Source organism: Salvelinus sp. IW2-2015, unplaced genomic scaffold (assembly GCF_002910315.2).
Source record: "Salvelinus sp. IW2-2015 unplaced genomic scaffold, ASM291031v2 Un_scaffold1687, whole genome shotgun sequence".
In the NCBI taxonomy this organism is placed as follows: domain Eukaryota; kingdom Metazoa; phylum Chordata; class Actinopteri; order Salmoniformes; family Salmonidae; genus Salvelinus; species Salvelinus sp. IW2-2015.
The window spans coordinates 174,756-185,231 of NW_019943086.1; the positions used below are offsets into that span (position 1 = coordinate 174,756).

A 10,476-nucleotide genomic window follows, 5' to 3' on the forward strand; every position below is an offset into this window, starting at 1 on the left:
TGACTAATGCTTCTGAACCAAAGTCTCATCATTTTTGACACATACTTTAAACTGTGAAAGACAGTTTGCCACAACATTTGATCTCGCTGTCCTCTGTAAAGTTATCTTATCAGGCAGGTGGAGTTCAGGAAGTACAGACACACTAGCAGCCAATGCAAGGGGGCTTCCAGCATAAACTCACCAAATCCACACAAAAAAAAAACACACACACAATCATATTGCTCAGCTGTATCTTTTATTTTCATTCCATCTCTCTGTCAGTATACAGAGCTCTCCGTTGAACTCTCTGTCAACACAGAGGTCTCTGCGTTGAACTCGTCTGTCAGTACAACAGAGCTCTGCGTTGAACTCTCTGTCAGTACACAGACTCTGCGTTGAACTCTCTTCAGTACTCAGAGCTCTGCGTTGAACTCTCTTCATTACACAGAGCTCTGCATTGAACTCTCTGTCATCAGTACACAGAGCTCTGCGTTGAACTCTCTGTCAGTAACAGAGCTCTGCGTTGAACTCTCTCGTCAGTACACAGAGCTCTGCGTTGAACTCTCTGTCAGTACACATGAGCTTTCTGCGTTTGAATCTCTGTCAGTACACAGAGCTCTGCGTTGAACTCTCTGTCAGTACTCAGAGCTCTGCGTTGAACTCTCTGTCAGTACACAGAGCTCTACGTTGAAGCACACATGTTCAAGGGGACAGTCCAGTTTCACAGAACTCACACCTCACCAAAACAAAGACCAAGGCCTGATTTATCAAGCAGTGCAATGTTTACACTTGCTATTTTCGGAGGGAATTATAAGATGAGATACAAAGCTAGAAACAGAAAACAGACTTTACTTGTCCCTTGACCCTTTGTTCTATGACTCGTTCCCTTTAGAACAGAGCAGGTGTAAACATGGCACTGGTGCAGATGCTTAGTAAATGAGGCCCTGGTGATTCCTAACAGTCTTCTCATTGACAACTCAGTCTATTCACCTGCATGCTAGCTTACCAAGGCCAGATGGAATTAGTTGATGGTAAAAATATATGGACCAGAGAATACACTGGCCCTCACAGAGCAAGAGTATTGGCTCCTGGTCTACGAGAAATATTAAGGACCAATCAAATATCTCCATCCACATTAAAAGTTCAGCTATGTGCCAAATCCGGGAACCTGACACTTAAGTATTTTTGACTGTGGACCTCCTTGCATTGCCAGTGTTTAAACATACAATATATCCAACATAGCGTTTTCCTTTAATGCATACAATATCATAGCAATCATACCATCATTATGTTAAGCATTTTGAGTAGTAATCTTTTTTCTCTTTTTTATACACTTTGGTGCCATTTTTAAAAAGAATTTACTTTGTAATCACATACACTCATGAAGAAAGTGGATTATTGAAGGAATATTAGAGCGATTATTGTACATCTTTGATTTACATATTTACAGTATTTCAAGGCGATTTACAGACATTTGTAGAGATGGGAATCCAGTCAGCAGAACACATCACTGTATGGTCCCTACCACTCTAGTTTACAATGATTCAGTTATACCGTTAGCCTTCAGTTCAGTTGTGAAGAGGATATGAATTGGTCTATTGTCAGACAGACACTGGAAGACAGTGTGCATTTGGGACTATTGTATTCTTCATGTTGTAAGTGAACCAGTAAAACTCTTTTTAAAAACCAAGGACATTAGAACACTCTCCTAACATACACGCTGACTCATGCATACATACTGCAGAGACTCAGTCTCTCTGTGCGTGTAGTAAAATATACAAAGAAAAAAAAAACAGTACATATTTTCACACTATTTCTCCGCTGCCTTCTATTCTCCATTTTAATCTCCAGTCCTGGCCAAAGGGCAGGAACGCTAGGGCCAGGAGTTTACTGGCCATATGACCAGAGCATTATAGCATAGGACCCTCAAACTCAACTCGGGACCTCAAAGCCAGGTCCACTGCATGTTTTCATTGTTCCCCTCTAATCAGGGACTGATTTAGACCTGGGACACCAGGTGGTGGAATTAGTAAATCAGGTAGAGCAGAAAACCAGCAGGCTCGTAGGGTCAGAGTTGAATACCCCGGTCTAGGACCTAGGTCATGTGGTCAGGAGAAACTACTAGCCCAAGGAATGGCATACCCAATACATAGCTTAAGACATGCATATAATTTTTTCATGGTTCCAAAACCTGTTCTTCACAACCTATATAATCGTTCAGAGAAAGCCTTGGAAACCCTTCTACAATACTAGAATACTGAGGTGACCAGCAGCCTGCACCTGATTCAACATCTCCCTCATCAAACAAGAAAAAGAAAGAAACACAAATTAAATGAACTAAACTGAAGCCTCCATTTGGTTGTTGATAAAGAGATAGTATTTGTGAAGGAATCCTTGTGTTCTATTATTGAGTTATTAAATATTGTTGATCTGAGGTAAGAGAGTTTTATACTCAAAGTAAAGAGTTATTAAATATTGTTAATCTGAGGTAAGCGAGTGTTTTATACTCAAAGTAATGCATCTTTCAATGTCAAGGAAGAGAAACAAAAATGTATTGTACATCTACATTCTACAGAATAATAACATAGTGTATGTTGAATTAACAGAGAGGAAATCTACTCCTCAGCTCTAACAATTTCAGTATTTCGCCACATCTACAAATATGAAGTGACAAGTGGAGAAAATAAAATAAAGTTTTCCTTCAATAATTGTTTACATTCGTGACGTGTACGAGTTCGAATTATTACAGATGTAGAATCATAATTTGAGCCAGTTTGCTACAGCAAGAAAAAATTCTGCAGCAACAGGAAATGTGATTTATTATGTGGATTATAATTAATGGCCAATTTTGTAGGGGTTGATGCATTTTTCATTAGGGAAAATCAAGTCTGAAATTTCAAAGTGGAAATTACAAACTTCAGAAGCCTTTTTAGAACAGGATAATTCTCAGCAACAAAAGTGATCAAATTAAGATCTTACATCTGTACATGTCATTCTTCTGTTACATTTAATACTGTTATTACTGCTGTTACTGCTGTATTATTGAATATACATATTTGCTTTGCTCTTTCTTTATAAACGGCTAACTTTTAAGCTCAAAAATAGGTTAGGCCATATCAAGCACTGTGTCAGATAGCTTTTCAGCATCAGTATTTAGTACTTCTATAACAATGTGTCAGCAATATTTCTCAAAGTTAATTCAGACTGCTTGTTTTCAGTTGCTTTGACACTCAAGTAGCAAACATAAATTATCTCAGCAGGTCATCAATCTGTCCATCGATTCATTAATCTGTCCATCTATCTACCCGTACTGTACATTCATCTGTCGGTCTGTCTATTTGTTCATCTGTGGACATTCTGTCTTTTATAGCCTGTTCATCAATTTTCCTTTTCTCTCTGATACAATACTACTGATGCATTTGAGTCCTTACCAACCAGATCAGACTACAGCACATAGAAATAGAGAGTACAGAACAGATACACAGATCTCTCCCATCTAACTTCTCATAGCCTAGCCTACCTATCTCCCTGCTAGAGGACAGAGTAGCAGGGCCTTCCTCTGCTCTCTGCTGCTGGAAACTAAACAAAACATTAGTATACAATACAGCTCGTAGGTATAACAACACTTGGGTGTCAATGCCCTTTGTCATATGTATCCCTCTCCCTGTGTCAGTGACAGAGACACACAGAGAGCAGGGCAAGGCCCCAGAGCTGACCTCAGATCAGCTTTAACAGAGTATTTACARTATTCACACTGCACTACCACATATAGGGCCGACACAGAGCCTATGACTAGCCTGGTCCCAGATCAGTATGTGCTCTAGCGACCTTTTCTCACCATAGTTGCCATGCCAAATGTCAAAGTACCTGATAGAAGTGGATCAGTGGCAGAGATGACCTCTCTGGAGTCACATAGAAAAGCATATGGCATGACAACGATAGTTAGAGGAGTTGACTAAAGCACATATACAGATCTGGAACCAGGCTAGGCTATGGTCATCACTAGTTTACACGACCACAAAGTCATAAACCCTGCCTATTTCTACAATTTATCTTCTTAAAATCTGACCCTAAACTTAACCACACTGCTAACCTTCTGCCTAACCATAACCTTAAATTAAGACCAAAAAGCACATTTTTATTTTCATGAAATATTACGATCTAGCCAATTTTAACTTTGTGGCTGTGTTATCTAGTGGAAACCCTAGGCTACGGATGCATTCTAAAACAAAAATCTCTGCTCTCTCTCTCCCCCCTCTCTCCTCTTGTTGACTCTGGTTACAGTCTCCAATTTACTTTACCCGACACAGTAAAATGGTATTACATTATAATTACAATAAAACTACTTTGGGGTTCTTTGGGATTCAGTGAAACAAGCACCACTATGTAACATTTAGTACCAGGTAGTTKGTTACCAGTTGTGTTGAAGAAAGAATACAATGTTACACAATGTTATCCAATAATTCCTTAGTAAATACCAGGTAAGTGAAACAGGACAGTAGAATAATGTTACCTTGACTCCCTGTCTGGTGTCAACAAAAGGGCAGAGAGACGGGCAGGCTTTTGTTTCAAAATGTGACTCATGAGTTCAGAATCACACACAGGGGATATCAGTGACGCCATCGGAGTGACTGCATCTTAGAGTTTAGTTTACTATTTGASTTTTTTCTAGTTTTCATTGATACATATGAATGAAGTGTAGATGTCTTGATAAAATGAGTGATTTTATATTATTTTAGTCCGTTTGAATAACTATGATACAGTACAGTATATTTCTGTTTTGTTGCTAATAAAGTGATTAATCTGGAGTTTCTCTCTCTTGCCAACTGGGCTTTGCTTTGTAAATTTTCTCTGGCTATCTACTCCATTCTCATCTGATGAATTTACTAACGCTCAACACCCATTGAATATGGCCGGTGTCAGTAGACGTAGGCAAAATAGCGTAATGAAATTGTTGCCAGCATCACAGTTACAGTCACCAACACTCTGGATAACAAAAACAACCTAATCAGCTCTGCTAGGGTGAGTAAAATGGTCAGAGTGAGGTGTTCTCTCATTTTTGTCTGGAAGTAGCTAGCAAGCTAGCCAACTTTAGCCAGTTAGCTTGGGTGTTTGACTGCCGTTGCGAGGTCAGAACACTCTGATCAACCCTACTCCTCGTGCGCTCTGAACGCTCCGAGAGCGAAACACTCAGAATTTATGAACTGACAATCTGACAAAGCTTTAAATTTACAAATGCCCAGAGCACACTCTGGCACTCCAGTGAATTTACGAACACACCCTAAGGCTTATATTTACTGTGTTATACTTCTAGGTGAGTTTGACTGAGTCTGAAAACAACCCTCATGATGTAGCAACAGGACAGCACACTTTTAGAATGATCTGCTAGCCTGACATGAATGTATTGGTGTGTGTTGGTGTGTGTGTGCGGTGTGTTTATCATTATAGCTGTGTGGAAATGGATCATGCTATAGGAGAGTTATTACCATGGTTCTCTGTAGTACCAACAACTACCTTCAGAGTACACGCTAGCCTACAACTCATATGAGTTCATTCAAATATTGCTCATAAGTTTCTATGAGGTATTCTCAATTCAAGTTGTGTATTTCAATCCATTACCTCGTTACCTTTGCTCTGCTAAACAGTGGATTCTTATGTACAGACTTCCATGGTGTTAGTAATACCACTTTCCAGTAGAGGGGACTAAAAGCTGTTGGAAACACACAACACTATACCGTCGCTAAAACAGATAGATCTGCCACTTTCCTATATTGAGCCTTGTGAATGAAGATAGCATGAAGAAAATGAAAAATATACTAACAAACATCTAGTGGTTAGAATGTAAACATGGAGTTGCTATAGTGACAGCGGAGTGTTGAGTGGTGCTGTGGTTGGATGSAATGAAGGTCATGTGATGGAGGGGGTCTTGATAGGTCATGATCTGGGAGGAGAGTTGGAGAGAGGAGGCGACGCTGTTGTCCCTTCCTTCTCTGCCTGGTCAACGCTCTCCTCACCAGCCACAGCCACAGGAGAGCCAGGCTTACTATAAAGAGAGCGAGCAAGTGAGCGAGAGAAAGAGAGAGAAAGAGCGAGAGAGAAAGAGAGGTAGAGACAGAGAGAGAAAGAGAGGGAGAAAGAAAGAGAACATCTTTTTTGGGGGAATGCATAATTTAGACAATAACAGGTATACAGTAGGCACAAGAATGCGTTTAAAACTTGGTCAAAGAAAATGTACAGATTACTGTAAACTACTGTAGGTCATTAAAAGTGAGCCAAAGAGAAACCGTGAGAGAGAGAGGAGAATGCCGGTGGCAGAGAGTGAGGGAGTGAGTGTACCTGTCCCCACTCTGGGTGATGAGTCTCCTGCAGGTCTCCATCTGTACATCCAGGCCTCTCTTCATAGAACACATCTCCATGTATTCATGTAGGTGACGGTTCATATCACTCTTAGCTGTAGCCAAGTCATACTGGGGAGAAACACATCACTCTTAGCTGTAGCCCTGTGGTTGTACTGGTCTGCGTTTCCATGAGGTTGCCCAGGTGTAACTCTACTGTGTTGCTACTGTCTGGTCATGAGGATTGCCAGGTTAACTGCTCTGTGTTCTACTGTCGGTCAGAGGTGTGCCAGGTGTAACTCTTACTGTGTCTGTATGTCTGGTCATGAGTGTGCCAGGTGTAACTCTACTGTGTTGTACTGTCTGTTCATGAGGATGCCAGGTGTAACTCTACTAGTTTGTAGCTGTCTGGTCATGAGGTGTGCCTAGGCTGTAACTCTAACTGTGTTGTACTGTCTGGTCATGAGGTGTGCCAGGTAACTCTACTGTGTTTGTACTGTCTGGTCATGAGGTGCTGGTTGCCAGTGTTGCAACTCTACGTGTGTTCTACGTCTGGTCATGAGGTGTGCCAGGTGTAACTCTACTGTGTCGTGTACTGTCTGTTCATGAGGTTGCCAGGTGTAACTCATACTGTGTTGTTACTGTCTCGGTCATGAGGTGTGCCAGGTGTAACTCTACTGTTTGTACGGTCTGGTCATGAGGTGTGCCAGTGTGTAACTCTACTGTGTCTGTACTGTCTGCTCATGAGGTGTGCCAGGTGTAACTCTACTGTGTTGTACTGTCTGGTCATGAGGTGTGCCAGGTGTAACTCTACTGTGTTGTACTGTCTGGTCATGGAGGTGTGCTGACCATTACCAGACACCTTCTGTTTTACGCATTCTGATGTGTTATAAATGTGCTGAAAGGATTCTGCTCCAATCCAATACAGGGCATTTCGTTAACAACCAATACTCACACACACACAGACACATCTTCTAAAGAAACAATACCACACACACAGACACATCGTTCTTAAAGAACCAATACTGCACACACACACACACACATCTTCATAAAGAACCAATACACACACACCACACATCGTCATAAAGAACCAATACACACACACACACACACACATCTTCATAAAGAACCAATACACACACACACACAACACATCTTCATAAAGAACCAACACACACACACACACACACACATCTTCATAAAGAACCAATACACACACACACAGACACATCTTCATAAAGAACCAATACACACACACACAACACACACATCTCATAAAGAACCAATACTCACACACACAGACACATCTTCATAAAGACCAATACACACACACACACACACTCTTCATAAAAGAACCAATACACACACACACACATACAGCTATCCATAAAAGAAAAACCAATACTCACACACACATCTTCATTAAAGAACCAATACTCACACACACATCTTCATAAAAACCAATACCACACACACATCTTCATAAAGAACCAAACACACACACACACACACACACTTCATAAAAGAACCAATACACACACACACACACCACATCTTCATAAAGAACCCAATACTCACACACACACACACACATCTTCATAAAAACCAATACACCAATACACACACACACACACACATCTTCATAAAGAACCAATACTCACACACACATCTTCTTAAAGAACCAATACTCACACACACAGACACAGTCTTCATAAAGTAACACCATCTTTCTCCAGTATCATTCTATCACCGTACTCTTATAATTTATCACTCCAATGTATTTTTCGTTCCCAGTTCCCTGTCTCCCCTCTTCCCCCTCCCTCCTTCCCTCTCTCCCCTCCCTCCTTCCCTCTCTCCCCTCCCTCTCCCTCTCTCTCCCTCCTTCCCTCTCTCCCTCTCAGCAGGAAGACCAGGTCTGGAGAAGGTGATTAACGACACGAGGACTTATTCAAATCCAGGGAGAAGCAAATACCAAGAGACCATCGATCAGATTCTATTAGGCTGGGGCGGGGCTAGATGGCTCCTATGTTAATGCCTTTGACGTGTGTGTTTCTCCCGAGTATGACTCGGCCTTACAGCTAAGAGTGATGTGTTTCTCCCCAGTTGACCGCTACAAGCCTAAGAGTGATGTGTTCTCCCAACATTCTAGTATGACCGGACGCTGACTCCCTTTAAGACTAAGGTGAGTGTGTTTCTCCCCAGTATGACTCGGCTACAGCTAAAGAGTGCATGGTTTGTCTCCCCAGTATGACCGTACAGCTAGAGTATGTGTTTCTCCCCAGATGACTCGGCACAGCTAAGAAATGTGTTTTTCCCGTATACTGGCACAGCTAAGAGGTGATGTGTTTCTCCCCAGTATGACTCGGCTACAGCTAGAGTGATGTGTTTCTCCCCAGTATGACTCGGCTACAGCTAAGAGGATGTGTTTCTCCCCAGTATGACTGGCTACAAGCTAAGAGTGATGTGTTTCTCCCCAGTATGACTCGGCTTACAGCTAAGAGTGTGTGTTTCTCCCCAGTATGACTCAGGCTACAGCTAAGAGTGATGTGTTTCTCCCCCCAGTATGACTCGGCTACAGCTAAGAGTGATGTGTTTCCCCAGGATGACATCGGCTACAGCTAAGAGTGATGTTTCTCCCAGTATGACTTGGCTACACTAAGAGTGATTGTTTCTCCCCAGTATGACTCGGCTACACTAAGGAGTGTATGTGTTCTCCCCAGTATGACTTGCGCTACAGCTAAGAGTGATGTGTTTCTCCCCAGTATGACTCGGCTACAGCTAAGAGTGATGTGTTTCTCCCCAGTATGACTTGGCTACAGCTTAGGAGAGTGATGTGTTCTCCCCAGCTATGAACTCGGCGAACTACAGCAAAGATATGATGTGTTTCCTCTCCCAGTATGATCGGCTACAGCTAAGAGTGATGTGGTTTCTCCCCAGTATGACTCGCTACAGCTAAGAGTGATGTGTTTTCCCCCAGTATGACTCGGCTACAGCCTAAGAGTGATGTGTGTTCTCCCCAGTTATGACTCGGCTACAGCTAAGAGTGATGGTTTCTCCCCAGTATGACTCGGCTACAGCTTACAAGAGTGATGTACGTTTCCTCCCCAGTTGATGACTCCTGCTGACAGCGTAAGAGTGATGTGTTTGCTCCCCAGTATGGACTCGGCTACAGCTAAGAGTGATGTGTTTCTCCCCAGTATGACTCCGGCTACAGCTAAGATGATGTGTTTCTCCCCAGTATGACTCGGCTACAGCTAAGAAGCTGGAGGTGTTTCTCCCCAGTATGACTCGGCCTGACAGCTATAGAGTGATTGTTTCTCCCCAGTATGACTCTGCTACAGCTAAGAGTGATGTGTTTCTCCCCAGATGACTCGGCTACAGCTAAGAGTGATGTGTTTCCCCCAGTATGACTCGGCTACAGCTAAGCAGCTGAGTGATTACCCCAGTATGACTCGGCTACAGCTAAGAAGTGATGTGTTTCTCCCAGAATGAACTCGGCTCACACTAAGAGTGATTGTTTCTCCCCAGTATGAACTCGCGGCTACAGCTAAGAGTGATGTGTTCTCCCCAGTATGACATCGGCTACAGCTAAGAGTGATGTGTTTTCTCCCACCAGTATGACTCCGGCTACAGCTAAGAGTGATGTGTTTCTCCCCAGTATGACTCGGCTACAGCTAAGATTGATGTGTTTCTCCCCAGTATGACTGCGGCTACAGCTAAGAGTGATGTGGTTTCTCCCCATATGACTTGGCTACAGCTAAGAGTGATGTGTTTCTCCCCAGTATGACTTGGCTACAGCTAAGAGTGATGGTTTCTCCCCAGTATGACTAGGCTACAGCTAAGAGTGATGTGTTTCTCCCCATATGCACTCGGCTAAGCTAAGAGGATGTGTTTCTCCCCAGTATGACTCGGCATGACATATGGAGTGATCGATGTTCTCCCCAGGATGACTCGGCTACAGCTAAGAGTGATGTGTTTCTCCCCAGTATGACTCGGCTACAGCTAAGAGTGATGTGTTCTCCCCAGTATGACTCGGCTACAGCTAAGAGTGATGTGTTTCTCCCCAGTATGACTTGCTACAGCTAAGAGTTGATGCTGTTTTCTGCCCCAGTTATGACTTGGCTACAGCTAAGAGTGATGTGTTCCCCCAGGATGACTT

The 10,476-nt window shown here is 42.6% G+C and overlaps 1 long non-coding RNA gene across 1 annotated transcript; it reads right to left on the reverse strand.

Annotated features, from left to right (window-relative positions):
• Nucleotides 1-1,186: 1,186 nt before the first annotated feature.
• On the reverse strand, nt 1,187-6,473 carry LOC139024602 (uncharacterized). Its single transcript, XR_011475938.1, has 2 exons — nt 6,316-6,473; nt 1,187-6,022 (listed from the first exon to the last, which is right to left on the reverse strand). It is a non-coding gene; the product is annotated as an uncharacterized lncRNA (long non-coding RNA).
• Between the last annotated feature and the right edge of the window lie 4,003 nt (nt 6,474-10,476).